At 43.0% G+C, this 19,963-nt stretch overlaps 1 protein-coding gene across 2 annotated transcripts in view; it reads right to left on the bottom strand.

The window, feature by feature from the left end:
• SVIL (supervillin) overlaps nucleotides 1–12,385 on the bottom strand; it is a 142,900-nt gene extending 130,515 nt beyond the window's left edge. For both annotated transcript variants that reach the window (XM_049798160.1, XM_049798162.1), the window contains exon 1: nucleotides 12,124–12,385. The gene's annotated coding sequence lies outside the window, so the exon portion shown is untranslated. The remainder of the gene's footprint in view (nucleotides 1–12,123) is intronic.
• Between the last annotated feature and the right edge of the window lie 7,578 nt (nucleotides 12,386–19,963).

Here is a 19,963-nt window from a genome sequence, read left to right as displayed (position 1 = left end):
GCTTACAAAGTTGAAGGAGTGGACTAGAGCCACTCCAGAATAATCAGCACAGGCATACAGCTGGGAGCGGGAATGAAAGAGGGAAATGGGAGGAGTAGGGAGCTGTTAGACTCATAAAACTTCATCCCCCAAATGGTATTATTGCAAAGACACACACACGAAGAGTTGGCTTGAAAACTGCAATACAGGTTTCAAAGCTCATTAAAATTGCCTCTAAAACAAAGTTTTCAGAGCAGGGTTTCAGTGGGAGAAGGGAAGTAATTTCTCTAGACTACCCTGCAAAATCTGCCCCTTCTAGAAATGAGTTCTGAGGCATCACAGAGTAACCTCACTATCCTGCGCAGGGAATATTCAATAATAGTGTAATAATATTGTAAACAGCATTTACAATAAAAGCGTGCAAACTGAAAAGCTGTTGGGACATAAACCATGACTGAGAGGGCAGCCAACACTGAGGCTACCTCAAAGGGAAAAGTCCCAAAGCCCAAGGAAGTCAGTACATAAGCCATGATTTGCAGAAGCAAGGGAGCAAGCCGAGGGTAGCACACCAACAGGATGCTGCTAGGGCTGGATTCCAGAAGCCTTGGTGTGTGCAGCATGAGACAATGTTAACACTGTTTGTCAGAAGCATGTATTTATTTTGCGCACACCCTTCCAGTACAGAAAGTTATGCCTGACCAGAAAGGAAAGTTAATTTGGCCTAGTTTAGCAAATTCTTAAAACTCTGCCAAAGCATTGTCCAGACAACATAAGACATAGCTACTGGCAAGTTCCTGCTCTCAGAAATCACAGACTTTCAAAGAGTAATTTAACCTCTCTGTAGCTTTATTTATTTGCAGTATTTTTAGATTGTAGAAAGAGCAACAGCTACATAGGTAAAGTATAAAGGCAAGAATTGTTCAGGCTTGGGGAAATCAGACTCTAGACACATCATGACAGATGTCCTGCCTTAAATAGCAGCAGTAACGTTCCAGTACTTAAGAGCCCAGCTAACACTCCAAAATAGTAGAACATATAAAACATTAATGAAGATGATGTGATAAGTCTGTTTCAAACAAGTAGCCTGCTCTGCAAAGAAAAGGGGAAAAAAACCCCCAAACAAACAATTTTATTTCTGCTAGCTTAGGTAATAATCCCCACCCCTTGTTCTTTCTTCTTCCATTAAAAAGAAAAACAAGAACATGCTGTGTAATTTGAGTTATACTCTTGATAGTGTATTTGAAAGATACAAATTAAGGATGCAGTTCTGTTAACAAAGAGAGGTTTACCTTAGGAGTAGTCTGAAAAACTGATCATTTGAAATGCAGAATAGGGATTTTTTTTAAAAAAAAAAGTGAGATTGAGAAGGCCAGCTCATAAATAACGAGACCAGCATAAAGAAAAAGAGGGATGCTCAGTATAGTCTGAGTGAACTGATGCAACAAGTAATTTTTAAAGTCACCTGAACCTGAAGCTCCCAGCCTGTAGTACATGTATCACGTACTAGTGGTATGCAAGTCACGTTGATACTACACACAAGTGTTGGCCAAGTGTTGCCAAGGAGTGCACACAAGCGCACATATGTATGTCTGAGTGGCACTGATCCAGGTACTACCCAACCACCACAGGCAATTTCAAGTATACCAGTTTCAGAAACTCTAACAAAGCAACTCATCAAACACATTGCTGTATTTAATACAGGGGTTGTGTTCGGTTGCTACAACTGTCATACCTAGAGACTTGAGGGGGTAAAAATAATTGAGGAATAAAGATGGTCTCAGACTTGTAGGGATCTGACAAGTACCCAAGCCCTAGTAGCACGCACAGTGAATACAAGTGACTGGAAACATTTGAGCAAATGATTTCTGTTTATCAAAAGAGTAGCGTTTCTTACAGCAGCTCTCTAGAGGCCACAGCAAAAAAACCTAGAACATTCTGAACAACTTTAATACACAAAACTAATGACTGTTTTACAAGAGTTAGAAGTTTTCCACAATAAGAATTTGTGGTTTCCTGTGCAAGAAAGAATGCCAATTCATACCAACTTGTTCATGGAAAAAGAATTTTTTTAGTGCTTCCTTAAGAAACTAACTTCTGTAACACCAAGATTACTTGCTTTGTTTCAGCAGAGACTGGCATAATTATAAGTTCTCATGTCAGTTTTTGCATAAAAACATTTAATGAAATAGCATTTGTTTTATTGGAAGGATACTGTCTACTATTCCATCATGAAAGTACATTCGTATGTTACTCCAGGAATTTCACAAGTGATCATAATTCTCGAAGACAGTATTTAAGGTGTTCCCTCTCTTTATTGCAGTTGGAAAGATCTTTCGGCTAGGATGAAGTTCAGCACAAAACCACTCTCGTCCTTGGCTTCCTTACTTCACACACATATATGGGCCTTTTTGGGTTTTGCTTTTGATTTGAGCAGCTCATTGCTGGCAAATACCTCCTGGGAGCCTAGAAAGAGCATGTCCAACCAAACACTGCTTTAAAGATTTATTTTAAAAGGCTACTAGATCAAGACTCCAACAGGAGGTCAGATGAAACAAAATCACTGGTAAGTTCTTTTTCGCAGCTCCCTACTGGAAGGCAGATTAGGTTCCCAAACCAGGGAATGGAAATTTGTATCTCACCTGGAATGTTTCATCTGCCATCTCCCTGCCCACACAAATCCCTTCAAGTTGTCTGTGGCTGTACTATCCCAGCAGGGTACGCTACACAGTGCATTTCAGACATGAAGTTTATTAGGCAAGTATTAGCTGAGCATTTCCCTTTTAAACCACAAGTTTTAAGAACCTGAAATGCATACCTAGCAGTAGTTAGTGATACTATAGTTAGCTTTTATTAATGTAGGTCCTAGCAAGTTGTTTAGCTGGGTTCAGTGCCACTTAAATTCATTTTATTCAATGTAATTTAATTTCAAGCTAGAAGAATTAAACTTGCATTCCATACCAGGAATCCATATAAACAATTTATTTCCATACTCCAGGCTTTTGCTTGCAATAGGAAGCCAGAACGCCTTTGTTGCGAACCCACAAAAACAATACAAAAATAGGCATTTGCATTCAAGTTGTAAAGTCAGGCATGCACCAAATATTATGGAGACAAGACAAACAAGTATATTTAAGAAAAAAACCAATCCTTTTGTCTGTCAACTAGTGGCATGTATAACAGGAAGGAAGAGGACAGGCACTGGGGAGAGCATCCAGGAGAGGTTTGGTGCAATCCCACCGCCAGGGTGTTTATAAAGTTCTGGGGAGTCTTTACTCTCTGAGCTTTGCAAGGGTCAAGTTTTGTACAAACTCCTTTGAAGTAATATTTGTCACAGTATATGCTTTAGACCACAAATGACAGGATACTCAAACCAAAGTAATTTAAGCCTAAAGCCAACAGTGTGATCTAATCAAGAGTACATAAGCTAAGCAGACTTGAGGAGTAAGATGGGAGAAGAAGAAATAGCTACCTTTTAGCAGTTAACACCTGAACACCGATTACAGATGAGAGTGCAGCCTTACACGCAGCACACAAACAAGGCAAAGCATCCAGAACACAAGTAACTACAACAGGCAACCCTAACAACAGCAGCCTAACTAAGCCAAATCCTTACTGATAGATTAAAAAAATAAATATGCTTTGTAAAGTAAATATGCTTTGTTTTCTTCTGATTTTGTTCATTACTGCAACTTTTGCTTAAGTAAGCTTCTTTCAAACCCTTGATTCTTTCCAGCGATAGAGACAATTGTGTGTAAGTAGGCTCTGGGATGCCATACACATGGCTAATCAGCTAGAGTTGTGAACTGCACAACCTGTGAGATAATAGGCACCCAAGCTCACCAGTGTGCAGGATAACCCACGGTAAGATCTGCAATGACCACCCTGGAGAGAAACAACTTAAGCTGCCAAAGTTAAGAGATGACGATTCTCATCACACATCAACCTGCAGCTTGGGGAAGCAGCTCTACCTGATGCTGCTCTATTTCTGTCTTTAAATTAACACATACTGTAATTTTTAGTTTCAGAGAGCAGTGGAAGAGTCAGTGAAGCGAGGCAGGCAAAGCAGCAGTTACCACTAGCTGTGCAAAGGAAATCATTAACAGCAGCAAAAGGAAACAAAGCTTGAAGGGAGTAATTCAAGTTACGTTTTCAGAACAGCAATTTCCCTGCTGCTGGAAATGCTGCTCTCCTGTGCAATCCACAAGGTCTCCTCCTCCATTAAGCCTTACAGTTGTCAGCTTTCCTGGAGTTGGAAGGCATTACATAGACAGACATGTCTTTAAATTGGCTGAGAAGCCAATTTAAGTTTAGAGGAAACTTTAAAATAAATATTTTCCCCTGTAGGGGATGGAGAAAATTTAAGCCACGTTAACAACATTGGCAGAACCTTTCATTTAAAAGAACAAAAAAAACAAAAAAAAACAAAAAAAAACCTAACAAAAAGCTTTCTGCAGTGGTCTGTTTCTATGCATTTCCAGAACTTCCACCAACTTAGTTAAGAACAGTTTTGTGAGGTGGGTGAGGGGGTAAGCCCTTCTTTTTTCCCCCCATTGCTTTTAAACATGTTTAGCAATTTACTGCCATTTAAAGTCTTATCACTTGACTTCCTACCACCTTCCATGAGAAATAAATATTTTTTCTCCTAAAGCCTTTAATAATTGAACACCTCTTATTAATCAGATACCGTCTTCCTCCTCTGCTCAACTGAGCACAAACCAACACCTCCTTACTTTCATACTTCTCAAATTCCACTCCTCCCAAACTCCTCTATGTCCATTCCCTAGATTCACTCCAAAGAAGTTTATGAATTAATCAGCAGCACTTAAAAAAAAAAAAAAAAAAAAAATTAAGACAGACTCCCTAACCTTCTCTGTGACAGATGTTCCTCCTCCATTCCTCACCCATCCTTCTCTGCCCTCAAGTTGTCTTCCTCTATTTTTGAAGCATAGACATTCTGCTGTTCTGAATGAGAACCCCTGCTACCTGCTTCTGAAGAACCATTCATACATGTAGTTATTAAATCCAGAATACACATTCCTTTCTACATTTTCTGTATTAACTACACATTTTAAGCTAATACCCATGACTTTGCTCAGCTAACGTAACTATGTATCTAATATGATCATTTCAAACTATAAGCCTGTATTTCTGCTATGACTTCAGACAAATACTGATTTAGTACTCTGAAAGAGTAATTTTCCAGAAGACAAGAGCAAGCAACTAGCCAAAGACAGTGTTTTAACTCCTTTTAAGACACTAGCATTAGAATGGAAAAGTTCAAACTCTCAGCTATTTGGAGATATGAAAAACAGATCCTGAAATATGCTACCTTAAATCAAGAGAAGAGACTTCTTTTTATGTTTTTTGTTTTGTTTTTACAGAGCAAGGCTCTATTATTAAGCCAGTCATCCTCTTATTAGCATAATCTAGGTAGATGGATGTTTAACATGAACATGAAAACTACAACCAGCTAGGATAGAGTAGGCCTGGTGAAAGAAAAAAAAAAGGTAGGAAAAAAGAAATATATCTACAGTCACCTGAACATTTCCTCTCTGAATAATAGGGTTTTCAGACCAGTTACAATGGGTAAATAGGAGCCTGGGGCAGAGGCAGCCTTTTCTGCTATCAACAGCAAGAATGCACAAGTCATTCCCTTCCAGTCTCCTTCACCATGAAATGATTCACACAGCCAGGAAAGTTCAAATTTACATTATTCAACTACAAACTGCATGAAATATGTTTTCAAGAAAATGCCTAATTTATCCCCTTGTAAGGGAGTATGGAACACTAGTTAATGAAACCAGCTCAAGCCTCTGAAAACTTAGCTTTACCACTATCTTTAACAATCTCTTGCAATAACAAAGTATATGCTCCTTCTCACCCAAGTTTCAAACCGACATTGTAGAACAGGTTAAGTATTTAGAAGAGTAACTTTAGTCATTAACAGAATTATCTTCCTTTTCCAAAGGTGCTTGAATTTACTGTGTTCAAAACTTTCACTGAAGTTCACCACACAAAGATAGTCTGCCTTTTAACTTCTCCAGGGAGATAGTTACAGATCCACTGCTGCAGAAAAGAGTTCAGCCACACAAAACGTTTTCTGGACATTTCCTATCCCTTTCATGGCAGGGAGAATAGGCTGGATGGGAAAAGCCAGAAGGGAGGGCTCAGCCTATGGTCCCTCACCGGGACTGACCACTCACTGCAGATACGAGGCATTTCAGAGCCCCTGTTCTTTCCTCAACATCCTATCTGATCAGTGCTGACACTGAAATAAAACTATTTCAAGAATCGGTAAATGAAAGGGTTGGCTGACAAGAGAGCAGAGGAAGCCTTGTTAAACTGAACATTGTTCAGAGAAGTGAGGAAACAAAAGAGCTGTTGATATGGGTTTAAGGGGCACCTTTTCATACCTCGGTTCTTTTGGATTAGTTACTACCACAGGCTGTGGATATACATATACATGTAAACACAATTCTATTTCATATTTGTGCCAAATCTAAGAAAATAAGATTTTTATACAATCTGTCCAACTAGTGGCAAAGAAAACTCCTGACAACTTTGATACAGTAAGAACAGTCCACTTTTGTTTTAACTCCATTAGAAGCACGAGAGGGGCTCACAGCACCTAGCATTTAACAAAAGTCAATTTTATCTCCACTAATACTTAACACCAGAGAAACAAATGCAGCTACAGTTGCCTGTATTAAGCAGCTGGCAAGCTCAGAGATGGAAAAGTTGCGGAACAGCTGGGGAATGCGAGACCCTTTTGAACAGGCTGCTATGTGATCCAAAATAATGGTACGTGTTTACACACAACACAATGGCAGCAACAGCCAAATGCAGGTCTGGCGAATGCACTACAGCTGCTCCTTCCCTCAGACAAGGCACAGAGAGTAGATACAAAAGAGTTCATATTCACAAAAATATGGCTTTCATCTTAAAAGGCGGCAGTCTGATTTCCAAAATAGACAGCTGGCCGTCCAACTGGACTAAACCGTTCAAGATTCTGTATTAGAAGTTACCCTTTAAAACGAGTCTGGATCAGGGTCATAGAGCTTTCCAAACTGCTGCTACTTTACCACCAACAGTTTCCAATAATGTGTTGTTCAGACCAACATGCTGCCACTTAACATATTAAAAAAACTTCTCTCGTGACAGTATTTTCCAGCTAGCATCAGGAAGACAACCATATACAAACTCTTAATATAGACACTGACTACACAGAAGTTAGCTATCCACTTTAGAGGAAGATGTTCAGTATGCTAGAAAGGAGGGTTTGAATAAACAAGGGCTATTTTACAGCTTTTTTACACTAGTGTTGCACATGGCTGTAAAAGTAAGTTGGCACCTGAAGACAATACATCCCACTGCTTATATCTAGACAAAGGGATAGTCCTTATTTGCTGCTGCTTATGCAATGACCAATAGCATGTTGCAAGGAGCAGTCGCTTGTTTCACAATTGCCATCTGAAGACAACACAATTTGGTACGTGACCTTGCACAAAAATTGCATCACCCTATTTCAAGTGATCTTCCCAGTTTCCAAGTCTCAGAAGCACAGTATCAGTGGTACCATCTGTCTTGCTTAAGACAAACTGTGATTAAATAGTGCTAACAAACTGGCTACTACTTTATACTGTAACCATACCACCCCTAATTATGCTAGGCACCAAAACAGAGTTAGTAATGGAATGTTTCGACCCACTGCATCTTGATCAAAAATATATCAAACTCAAAACTCAATGAGTAATTGAGTACTCTTTTGAGTATAACTCGAAACATTTTTTGACTGAGAGAAGAAAAGGGCGTTGAAAGATTTCTTCCCTCTGCACATAGCCATTAATGTTACAACCCCAGTTAGGAGCTATTCAGAATATGATAGTTAAAACTGGACAAAGACAGCTGTCATAGCAACAATAACAGATGCAGGCACAATTTTTAACCTCCTTTGCTTTTACAAAGAAAAATGCCACTAATAGCCATCACAGTAAGAGGATTTTGAAATATGGGTTGTAAGATTCTGTCTTGTAATTAATGGGACTGTCAATGGTAAGCACATCTCTCAGCCCACCTAAACAACAAAATGCCACATCTGTACACTTCAATTTCAGACTTCTGATAAATACTTTCTAGTGAAATCCATTTTTGAATTAAGCCATATTTCTAAGAAACTCCCCATATAAATGGAATATACATACTGAATAAAGAAGGAAAATAAGTAGAGCCTTGAATCACACTTCCAGGAAAGATGCTTCTGGTACCAAAATACTATTATGCTAAGTGCCCTTCCTGCAGGCAAAGCAGTTACAGGCATGCTACCTTCAAATCCTACCATCTGTAAACGTAAGAGCACAGATTTGCTCTTCCAGCTGCACTGATGCTGCACTTGCTAGGAGCAGCTGCAACTGCTGCCATGTTGTAGCTGAGGGAACCATGGCCTGTATCCCCAAGAGACCTCAATATGAGCTCTAGAGCGCCACCTACACCAGGAGCTTTTTCTCCAGAGTTTTGAACCAGTTCTGCTACCCAGATTTATCCAGCTTTGAGCACATCCCACTACTCTAGTGTCTCTAAAGTCTTGTTCTCAAAGTAAGTAAAGTAAGAATGGAAGCTTCAAACAAGTGCAGGATGTTGGAATGAGTTAGGACATCAGCAAAGCTTAGCACGGGTGATTTTTAACAGTTTTTAACAGTTACAGGTAATGCACTGACAGTCAACCTACATAAGCAAGTGAGATGTGAATGATCTGCACCATCCATAAGCTCCACTAAACCTCTCCCAAATTACTCCCCTTACTTAACCATAATGGACTACTCTTTTAACCAAGATCACAATAATAAATTAAACAAAAAACAAAACCAAATTAAAAACCCACAAAAAACCCAAGGAACTCTAGTTCCTCATCAATTAGTCCCCACTAAACTAATTACTGCTTTAAAGGAGAAGGTATTTATCTCAAAATTCCAATGCTGTACTTACCAGGTACAGACAAAATAAGTGTACTTGGAAATAATTTTGTGGTTCCACTTGCCTTCTTTGGAGTTAAATCATATATTGTAGTTTATTTTCAATTTGAAGACCTATCAGGGTATTTGTGTGCATGAATGGGAGGGTGAGTTTCCATCTTCCCGAGTTCTTTTTAACAAGCATTTTACATGTGGATATAAACTCAGTTCTTTCACAAAACAATTCCTGCTGTTATTTGCCACAGACGAACTAAGAAAATAATTCTTTTAATAGCTTGTTCCTGATTTTACTATAACTGCACACAGATAAGATTTTAAAAAAAAACTGTTAGGAGGTACTTCTACACCAAAGTTTACGTGCCATAACAAAGATTTCCCTACCATGTAGATCTCCTGACAGCCATGTCCCAACAGGCTCCAAATCGTTTATACATATACGAAGTATTGTTCAAAGCAGACTTGCTTTAACCAAGATTAAATACCTGTTCAGTTTGAACTGTCCCAGTGCCAGGATAAACTACACCAAACTAGTTCAGACGGTTATCCCGCTGGGCACCAATGGCGTTTGAAACTCCCAGCACCCCAGAATCTGCTGCTTCTGGGAATTATGCCAGGAGCTGTGGGGATAGCTCTCTACAGAGGACATTACAATTAAATATTTTAGAAGTGTGCTTGTGTTTACATGGAGCAAGGCTGCAACAGTTCAGCATATGAGTCAGCATGGTTTGCATCCACACAGAACTGAGCAGTGCAGTTGGGAACTATAAATCTTCTAGGGAAACAAAGAGCGTGAAATGATTCCCCCAGGGGAATACAGTCAGGCTGCACCTAGCAGGAGCTAACACTCACCTGAAGACAGGAATTTTGTTCAGAACTTTACTACTGAAAAGCCCATGATTTTTCTGTGGTGATTTCAGAAGTTTTTACACAGGACAGACACTGTCCTGTATCACAGAGGTTAATAATGATACCATGGCCAGATAAACTTACAGACACACACATCCACACCGGGATACAGCTCATGAAGTCTTATAATTAACACAACTCCTTTAAAGTGAAAGCTGAAGCATATTTCCTATCAGGATAGCAAAGAATAATTTTGAATGTATTTCACTTATTACAATAACATCCAACAAAGTCTTCGGACAGGTAAGCAAAGCAGAACTGAAAAAGAGCAAAGAACTCTAGGGCATCTCACCGTGCTGTTACCTATGGCCAGATGCACTTAAGGACCAGGCCAATACCCTTTTATTGAGGCCTCAAGAAGCACAGGAAAACAGGATGACATATCAGGTCTCTGAACATCCCACCAGGGAAGAATTTCTTGTGTCAGGAACAGCGGTCAGGCCTGTGTTTCAAGAGCTGAGCACATTACCACTATTCCTTCCTCTTGTCTCCACAACAGGCACCTCTGTCTCGTGGAGGATTGACACAGACTATCAAGAAACCAGGACTGTTTCTCTGAAAACACAGGCTAGTCCTCTACCACTGTTGGTTACAGAGGGCAGCACACAGAGCCAGAGGACAGCACATCCTCACCTTGAACTGCACTTTCGGGTCAGAGGTAACGACACCTCGACATAGTAACACTGCACACGGTTCTGTTGTCATAAACCTCATCAGCCATGTGAATCAGTCAAGAGGCTTCCATTTTCAGGTGGCTTTTGTTCTCATTTTGAACACAAGAGATTAAGATAATTACAGGCTGAGAACATTTTTTGGTATGATATAGTTTGATTTACTCTTAAAGAAACACACTTGACATGATAAAAATAACCAGACTAGTTCAGGACATTTTCCATAAGCTATCAGAGGAACCGTCTGCACACCCAGAAGAGCTACATATCTACCAGGATAAGAGTACTGCCCTTCAGCACGTGAGATGCTATCTGAGCTACGATCAGTCTATGATGACACTAACAGCTGTCGAAGACTGAGAACAATATCAAAACTAAATGAATAATTTTCACTTCCTATTTGCTTCCCAGGCCTCATGCTGTCAAGTAATAAACTCGAGTACACTCAGTCTGTGCAACACCACTTAAGTCTCTCTTAAGAGAGTCATAATCCACAATCACGTGCAGACTTTAAGAAGCACCATTAGCAAAATGGATCCAAAGGTGTTGTTAAGCAGTCAGCTCTGCAGCACTGAGTGTCCATGCTCTATGTAAAACTCTACAAGCACTGCACTCATAACTAACAGCATACCCTACTCTTCTTCCCCCCCCCCCCCCCTTAATCACAACACATCATTGTTTCCCCCCTTTCCAAACATAGTTTTCTGGAGTTTGGACAAGAAGTCGAGGCAAGCTGCAATACGACTGCTGACCCATTTAAGCCAGGGAAGGTAAGTACTCAACCCCTCCAACACAGCTATTGGGCTCTGGGCCAAAGAGGTTCCACGCATCAGGAAACAAGTAACCTGTTGATTTTGTCAGCCTTTCCCAGTATCCCCCTGCACTGCAACCAACCAGCATCATAAAGTCCCTCTTTCTTTTTACAGCACACGTGCACGCTGCTGCTGCTGCTGCTGCTGCTGCTGCTGCTGCTGCTGCTGCCGCCCATGCCTTTTTTGCCCAGCTAAAAAAAAAAAAAAAAAAAAAAGAGACAAAACCCCTTCAAAAATTTCCGGGTCCCGCTGCAAAGCGGCCCTTGCGCCGAGCGCGGCAACGGGACAGCACCCTCTGCCGCGCCTCCAGCTCACTGCTCCCGCCAGCTCCGAGGATGTCCCCGCGGGGCAGCACCCGGGCGCTCCCCGCAGCCCGCCCGCCTCCCCCGGCACGGAGGACGAAGGGCCGCGGCGCCGGCGGGCGCTCGCTGCCGCTCGGCCGCCGCGCTGCGCCCGACAGCAGGTGCTCCCGCAGCCCGTGCGGGAACCCGCGGCGGGGACGGCGGGCTGGGCGCCAGCCCGGCATCCTCCACATGTTGCCGCGCTGAGAAGAAAGCCCGAAGCCGGGGGTGACAGCCGGGCCCCGGGCGGGAGGGCAGGAGGAGGCAGGAAGCGGGGAAGTTTCGTGCGGCACCTTCGCGACGGAAACCCGCTGCGGGACGAGCGAGGATCCCGCGGCGCCTCGTCAAAGGCGGCGGCCGTGCCCCGGGGGGAGCGCCCGCCCCGGCCCCACGCGGGTTTCCCTCCCGCGGGGAAGAAGCGGCGAGCGCGGCCGCCGCCACTCACCTCACAGCCGTGGCGGCTCGGGGGGCAGCCACAGCCTCCGGCGGCGGCGGCGGCGGCCTCCGTCCTGTCCGTCTGTCCGTCCGTCCGTCCGTTCGTTGGTCCCTCCGGCCGGCCGGCGGGGCGGAGTGGGGCGGGGGAAGCGGCGCGGCCCCCCGCCGCTGGGGGCCGCCTCCTCGGCGGAGCGGAGCGGGGCGGGGCGGGGCAGCGCCCCTCACCTCACCTCAGCGCCCTGGCGGGGAGCGGACGTGCCCGACCCCGGCCGGGCGCGCGGGCAGCAACGGCCGGCGCAGCGCTACACGGCCCCACGCGGGGCGGGCGGGGGGGGACGGGACGCGCCCCTCGCGCCGGCCCCGCCCCGCGCCCCGCGCCCCCCGCTCCCCGCCCGGCCCGTCCGGCTTCCGCGCGCCTCCTGGAGGCGCTGCTCCACTCCTTAAAGGGGCCGCGCCCGGTGCGGCAGGGGGCGAGGCGTGGCGGCGGGGCGCGGAGCCGGGCCACCGCAGGTGACCCGCGCTGGCGGCGAGACGAGCGGCACGTTTCGCCCGGGCAAGAGCCGCCTGCCGAGAGCCCCGGGCAAAGGTAGCGGCCACCGGCTCCGGGGCGAAGCCCTTGAGGGGAGGCTGAGGTAACGCGGCGGCACCAGGTCGTCCCCGTCCCGCCGGGCCGCGAGTGGCCGAGGCCTGAGGGAAGTGTCGGGCCCTGCCTCGGACGCCGTCCGCGCCGGCCTCGGGGCGCCTCTGCCCGAGCGAGCCCCGGCGGGGAGCGGGGGGTACGGCCGGCGAAGGCCGCGGCGTGGCGGGTACCGAGGTGCAGCGTCCCGGCACGTCGGTACCTCGGAGGTCACCTCAGCGGCAGGTCGGCTCCAGGCTCCCGGCCCTGCCGGCCGGGGAGCGTGAGGAGGCGGCGTGCCGCGGGCTCGGGAGCCCCCGCGGACGCGGGTGTGAGGGCACCCGGGACCCGCAGCCGGGCCTTCCACTTCATGGAGCCGTGCCGGCACCTGCGGCCAACGTGTTGAAGCGTGGTGGGAGCTTTTTGGGTGCCTTCCACCCAATATCCAAAAGGATAATTAATTATTTATTTAAACGGGACCAGGCCCAACGAGAGGGCTCCAGTACAGCAAAGGAGCGAGGCAGGGCTCAACAGCGTGACTCGCGCGTTAGCACGAGTATGGATGGCTCCTGCGTGAGCAACGTTTCTGGACAGCGTTTGTCCGTAGTGTACGCTCAGAGACGGAGGACTTTGTTCTCATATTAACTCGCGCAACCTTTCCAGGCCATCTCAAGCAAATTGCAGAGTTTGCTCCTGCTGGGCTGGAGCAGATCCTGGGAAGACCTTGTGGAGAAGGCTGTCTAGAGGAACAATTCAATGAATGTCCTGCTTTCTCCCTACTGCTGGGACCACGTGGGGTAGAAGCTGAGGGAAGCAGAAAGTCACCACTGCTTTTTATTTAAAGGGAGAAACATATTTTTTTTCCCCCACAGATGCACATGTTTAAAATTGAGGCATCGTTACGAAGATTGAGGAAATACGATTATGATGTTGTAGACCTCACCTCAGTGGTGCAGCAAAGGTACTTGTCCACACAGCAAAAGGGAAACAAAGCATTCAAATTTTTTTACATTAAACAGCCCAGAAGGTAGAATCATCCTTCCTTTTATCTTCCTCTCACTCTAATCTTTTACTTTAGACAAATGTTTTTCTAAGTGAATTATGTGGAGAATTCAAGCCCTACTTCGCTTGATCAGATCTTGCAAAGCAACCTGAAACATGACCACAGCACATACCGCACAGAGAAATACCAAAGGGGGAATCATTTGAAGAATATGTTAAACCTGAGAACTTAGGTAGAGAACACATGGAACTGAACAGAATACATAGAATCATTTAAGTTGGAAAAGACCTTTAAGATCATCGAGTCCAACTGCAAACCTAACACTTCCAAGTCCACCGAAAGAAGTGATGGGGTGACCAAACATCCTTCTCCAGGTGTTCTCTACACTGCAGCTGGAGGTGCTTCTGTTCCATTCAGTTGCATATGCAAGAGTGGAGCTATCTTCTCCATATCTGCGTGAAGTCTGTGCAGAGAAACAGGAGAAAATCTTAAGGTGTGGAAACATACTAAGATGAGGCAAACTTTCAAATCAACACCCAGCAAGTATTTCACAAGGCACACTACAAAGTATCTTTGTCTGCAGCACTACAGCAGCTTTGTGCTCTAGATGAATATTGAGGGCTTAGCTTGAAATGTTGCTGGGTTTTATAGCTTTGTGGCAGGCAGAAGTTTCTTAATTGCAGGATAATGATGTGGTATGGGCACATGCCTTTTGCCTAGTGGTTATGAATTACTTTGTACAGATACATGAAACCCACATCAAAGAAGCATAGGCATGTCCTTCCAGTCTGATTGAGGGAGAGAAGGAGGAAAGCTAGCACAGAAAGGAGGTCAAAGACAAACCAAGGTTTAACCAAGGCAAGGTTAAAAATCTTGGGTTAAAAAAGTGACCTTGAAAATATGGTTTATCCTGCTGCCTTTCAACATAATTTGTCCTGTTGTCCAACATCCCTATTTGAATCTATCAAAGGCCTTCCCTTTCCTTAAGGAAAAAAAGAGGCAGCACTTTCTCACTAGGATTGTCAAGGTTTAGAGATGGAATTCTGATTGTGCAAAAAATGGCCTGTAACACAGGCCTGAGAGAATTGTCTGAGTGGAGGGGAGAAAAAAGTAATTGAAATGTTAAATTTCCTTTTGTTGTGATTGATATGATGCTGTCCTTATTTGTTTTCAGATATCAGAATGGTTTCTTGATGGAACGTTTACAACTGAAAACCTGCAACTCATTTAACAAGAGCTCTGTTTTCACCCTAGTTCAGAACTGATTTTTCTGTCTGGATTAACTTTAGGCACAGTCCCTGCCATCTTCTGCCAGAGATTTTTCTCCTGCAAACTTAATCCATGATCCAGTTACATGATTATTTCAAATTTACATTAAAATGGAGTAAAAGATTGATTTAAATTCCAAGGAAGAAAGGGAGGCACAATGATGTTGTTGAATCTTTTGTTCCCAGAAGAACCGGCAAAGAATTAAGATTATTAAAGAAGTATAATTTGGTCAGACCAACCATCTTAATCCATGTCAGTTAAAAAGATGATTTTCCTCACTTTTTTAATGTGTTAGACACAAGCATGTTTGATTTATGATGGGAGTCAAAACCATCTGTACTTTGGGGCACAAGCAAATGCTTATTTAAACAATGGGGCTCCCTGGGGGGGATATAGGAAAGAAGTGACATTCTTTTGCAAAGAATTCAGTGTTTTTCACTCCATGAAATATCTTGCTTTGTTTTGAAAAGTACTTTGCAAAAGACACAATGACTTAACCTACTATAAAGGAGTCCAGCAACTTTCACCTTTATGTGACTGGTATGAATATGAACCCAGTTAGGACCGATGAAATACTGTTACTGTTTGCTTGCCTTAGAGTGACCTGTGTGAAAAGAATTGGTCATCTCAGTCTCATTGGCAGCGTACAAGTATTCACATCTTAAAAACATTTGGAACTAGTTGGCAGTACAAGGCCTTGTGTGCACTCAGGATTAGCTCTGATTTCAGGAATTATTTTAGCTTCTAGTACAAACCCACTTAAGTTATGCAAATGGTGACCAATGCTGCCATCTGCACCATTCGATGGCTGACGTGAGGACTAGTTCTAACTGCAGATGAGGCTGAAAGAAAGGAACCAGTTTCTGAATAGTTACATATCCTGAATCAGCTCTTGTAATGTGCTTGAGTAGTTTATTTGAGGTTTTTCAGGAAAAAAGTGTTGAGGGCATCAGAAGATAAACATCTGTAGCAGCATTTTAAGTTCAAGCCTGCACTGGGTGGAGATTCCCTTCTGTAACCAGATGCTGTGCTGTATATGCATTGATATGATTAGAAACAGGCTTGAGACTAACATTTAAATTTACTAGTAAACTTCTCAGACTTCAGTAAGCCAGGTCTGTGAATGAATGTCGTGCCTGCTCCTTTCAAATCCATTATCTTGAATCCAGACATCTCTACACTTAAGGGACTTTCTTGCCAAGCTTTGGAACTGACCTCTGTAGCTCAGCACAGTCGGTCTGCTATGACAAAGATGTGCCTCGCTGTAGAGCCCAGTGTAAACTATTAATGTCAACAAAGAGGCCAGAGCAGAGAGACAGAAATATGTGTGTTCCTGGGAGGTTTCCACATATGGAGGAAGCAGAAAAAAAGTAACAATCTACATTTCAGCTGCTTTTCTAAATTAATGTATTCAACAATGTGGCAGGCTAGTAGCTTTCTCTTCCCAAGTAAGACTATGCCAAACTACAGTGAGGAAGCCTAGAGTCTTTTAAAAGAAGGTGTGAAAAACTCTGGGGCAAGTGTAGAATTTTAGAAAAGAGCCAAAGCCTCTGTCCACCCTCAGAAGAGCAGAATGACAGAGCTCTGGCAGCCATTGCAGCCACCACCAATTTATTTACGAGTTCCTGGAGTCAGTCCAGTGTAATTATGGGCCTGAACTCCAGATCAGATTCACTTGACATTTGAGAAAGTCTGTGGAAAAACAGTAATAATAAACTGATAATAACCATCCGTCTCATAAGCAACAAAAAATAAAGGGAAGAGAAAGGGCAGGTGGGGAGAGGGGATGGCAACATAATCCCCAAAAGATCTCCTGCTTGTCAGGAGATACTTTTAGTATATACCCCTATGTATTTTCTAAAAGGAGCTATGGAGAATTTTGGAGTAAGTCCTGACTCATGTCAATGCTATTGCAATTACAGCACTGGAAAAAATGAAAATGGGGGGTGCAAAGGAAGCTGGGATAAGTCGGGACAGCAGTTTCTTTTGGTGGAGTAGATAGTTTGTGGCCCACATGGCATTTATCCAAGCATGCTCATCACCTAAATTATATTACCATGAAGCTGTTGGCTTTGGAAAAAGATGTTTGAAGAAACTATGCTGTAGCATATGATTCGTTTTCAATTTCATGCACAGTATAGAAATACACTTTTTCTACTTTACTGAAGGGCTTTGATTCTGCTTGTTCATATCATTGGTATAACATGGATGAATATCAGGTTTAAAAATCTTTGTATTTAAAACATCTGCAGTCTTGTATCAGGATTTATATTGCACTGTTCAGTCCTTTCCATTTGAATCACTCTGTATTATTTTCTATTGAATTTCTCTAAGACTGCTTTCAAAACCCAAATATCTGGGAGTTTTCCAGAAAAAAAATATTTTTCAAGTAAGATAAGTTGATTAATACTGCTGAATGGAAAAGGTGTCTTCTCTGACAAGAAAGAGGGCTGACATTTAACTTACAGTTGTCTCAAGTATTTTATTTCAGGTGATGGAATTGAATTGCAAGTTATGAGTAAAAGTTTAGCAAAGCAAGAACAGTTAGTTACATTTATGCTACACCTAAACAGCATATTGTGAGTTTTCCTTATGTAGGTTTCAGAACTTATCACCTACATATATGCACAGGTACAAAGGAGTCCATATATGTCAATGGATTTCCTCAGAGGAAGCATTCCAATTAGCTGCTTTCATCAAACAACAGCAACCAAATGTCAAGTGCCCTGGCAATCAATACCAAGCACAGTAATGCTAGACGGTGTCTGAAGGAAAAGGAATCCCGGGTGAATGAATGGGGTTATTGGCCCAGAACATGTCATCTTCAAGTGACCTGCTTTGCCATGCTCACCTAACTTCTCAGGAGCTTCCTACTTACAGCTGGAGTGAGTAACTCCAGTTCTGAAGGAGAAAGAATATTGAAAAAGGAATGGTCACAGCTGTATGCAGAACAAATTCAGTTCTCAGATATCTAGTGAATGTACACTTCTTCAGGTTAAGTGCATGGGAATCACACATATTGAAGTAGTTTAGCCCATAGTCCCTGATTTGACAATGGTATCATGTATTTCTGCTTAGGACCTATGTGTAGAACTGGAGTTCTGTGTTATTTGTTGTGGTTTTTTTGGTTTTGTTTTGTTTTGTTTTTTTAATTTGGCTTATTATTTAACTTCTTTATTTGACATTTATTTAACACTTTAGGTTATTGTGTTATTTCTGTATGCTTTGATACTTTCATCTATAAATATGTCTCATACATCTTGAGGAGTTGACTTAGCAGTCTGAGGCGCTGGTGTAAGGTCAATAATAAAAGTCTAATATATAGGAATGGAATTTTTTTTGTATTTTTCTTACCTACCATACAGCTGGCTTTCACCAGACATGTCCTTTTTTTGTTCATGGTAAATTTGTTGGGGCAGAATTTGAAAATGCTGACAATTGTCTGGAACAGCTTTACCAGAATAGCAGCTCTGCCTGGGCTGCTGGATATCTGGAAATCCTAGACACATTCACTGCGCATTGCAGATCAGCTCCACAAAGTATGCAGTACTTCCACAGTGTTAGACCTTCTGAGCATATGTTGCCCAGATGAACTGCACAACCCATAGTAAACCCACTTACTGTGCAAAGTCAGATTAACTATATAATTTATGCACTGTACATCTGATACTTTGAAGTGCTGGGCTTACAGTTATTTTCTGTTTTGCACATGCTCATAGATTTCTACTGGGTACTTCTTGGGTGCAAATCAACTGACTTTTTATTTACTTGTTTGCATGTCTCTCGATGAGACACTGTTACCTGGAAAAAGTTTATTTTTGTTTGGGATCAGCGCATCAGCTGAGTTTGCATCCAAACCACTGAACTCAGTGGAATGTTGGAGCACAGGGTCACACTGAATGAAGCTTTCAGCTACTGCCGGCATCTGAAGAACATAAAGAAAAAGTTGAAAGCCTTGGTAAATACCCTTCAGAAAGTAGCTGGCACTGCCATGTAGATTTCAGCAAAGGCAGTGGGCCTGTCTGCCACAGGGTTTTCTTCATGTTATTTGGTGTAACAGTCCTCATGTGGAGCTCATAGTTATTAAAATAAATAGTGCTTCTAGAATAATATGTGGGATTTTGAACTCTATTCCTCAACTTTGGCTTCCAGTATTATCTAACAGTCTCACAGCAGATATTAAAATGTGAAACACTTAACATGCAAGAGGAACAAAAATAATTCCATAACAAGAAACATCACCATTAGCAATCCGAGTTTGCTGTTCATAAGACTTTTGAGAGTTATTGGCATCAAATAGTCACAGTCTGTGGAGTCTAAAAGGAACTTAATATTCCAGAAGTACTGCCTTCCCTTGACAATACTGGACTGCACTCAAGTGAATCCCAGTGATTTCAGAAAGGTACACGTCTTCTGTGCAGACAGTGATACAGTCATTTACCTGTGATGTGACTGTGGCATGATGAAGACTATCATCCATAATGTTAACAGCTTTGAAATATGGATATATGCAAGGGCCATAAAAGGAATTCCTCAGCCTTCCAGGCCTCGGTGGGCTAGGTAACTGTGGTATGAGTTTGTAGTCTATTGTTGCTTTCTGGAATGACACATGTGAAAAAGAGATGGAGCAAAATCAGCATCATTCCATTCACATGAAGGGCTCTTCCCACATGGAAAACCCTGCAGGTTCCAGTCCTTCTTTTAAGTCTTTGCACTTGTGTAATTGAGCTTAACAGTGTATTGTTTTGTCCATATGCCATTCCAACTTCTGTTTCCACAGAGGTGGTGTTCTGCATGGGTGCACTTGTGTTTGTTTCCAACACTTCAAGGGAGTATTCAAGTTATAAACAATGATATAAATAAAAATACAAGCGCTTTCAGCAGTTCAGTCACAAAGTCTTAATGTATATTAGCCTTTATGAAAGCAAGGTGTTTACTTGCCAACATCTACAATTAGAGCTT

This window comes from Accipiter gentilis, chromosome 4 (genome assembly GCF_929443795.1).
Source record: "Accipiter gentilis chromosome 4, bAccGen1.1, whole genome shotgun sequence".
Classification (NCBI taxonomy): domain Eukaryota; kingdom Metazoa; phylum Chordata; class Aves; order Accipitriformes; family Accipitridae; genus Astur; species Astur gentilis.
The sequence above is the reverse complement of the archived record's forward strand: the minus strand, read 5'-3'. Positions and strand labels throughout refer to the sequence as shown.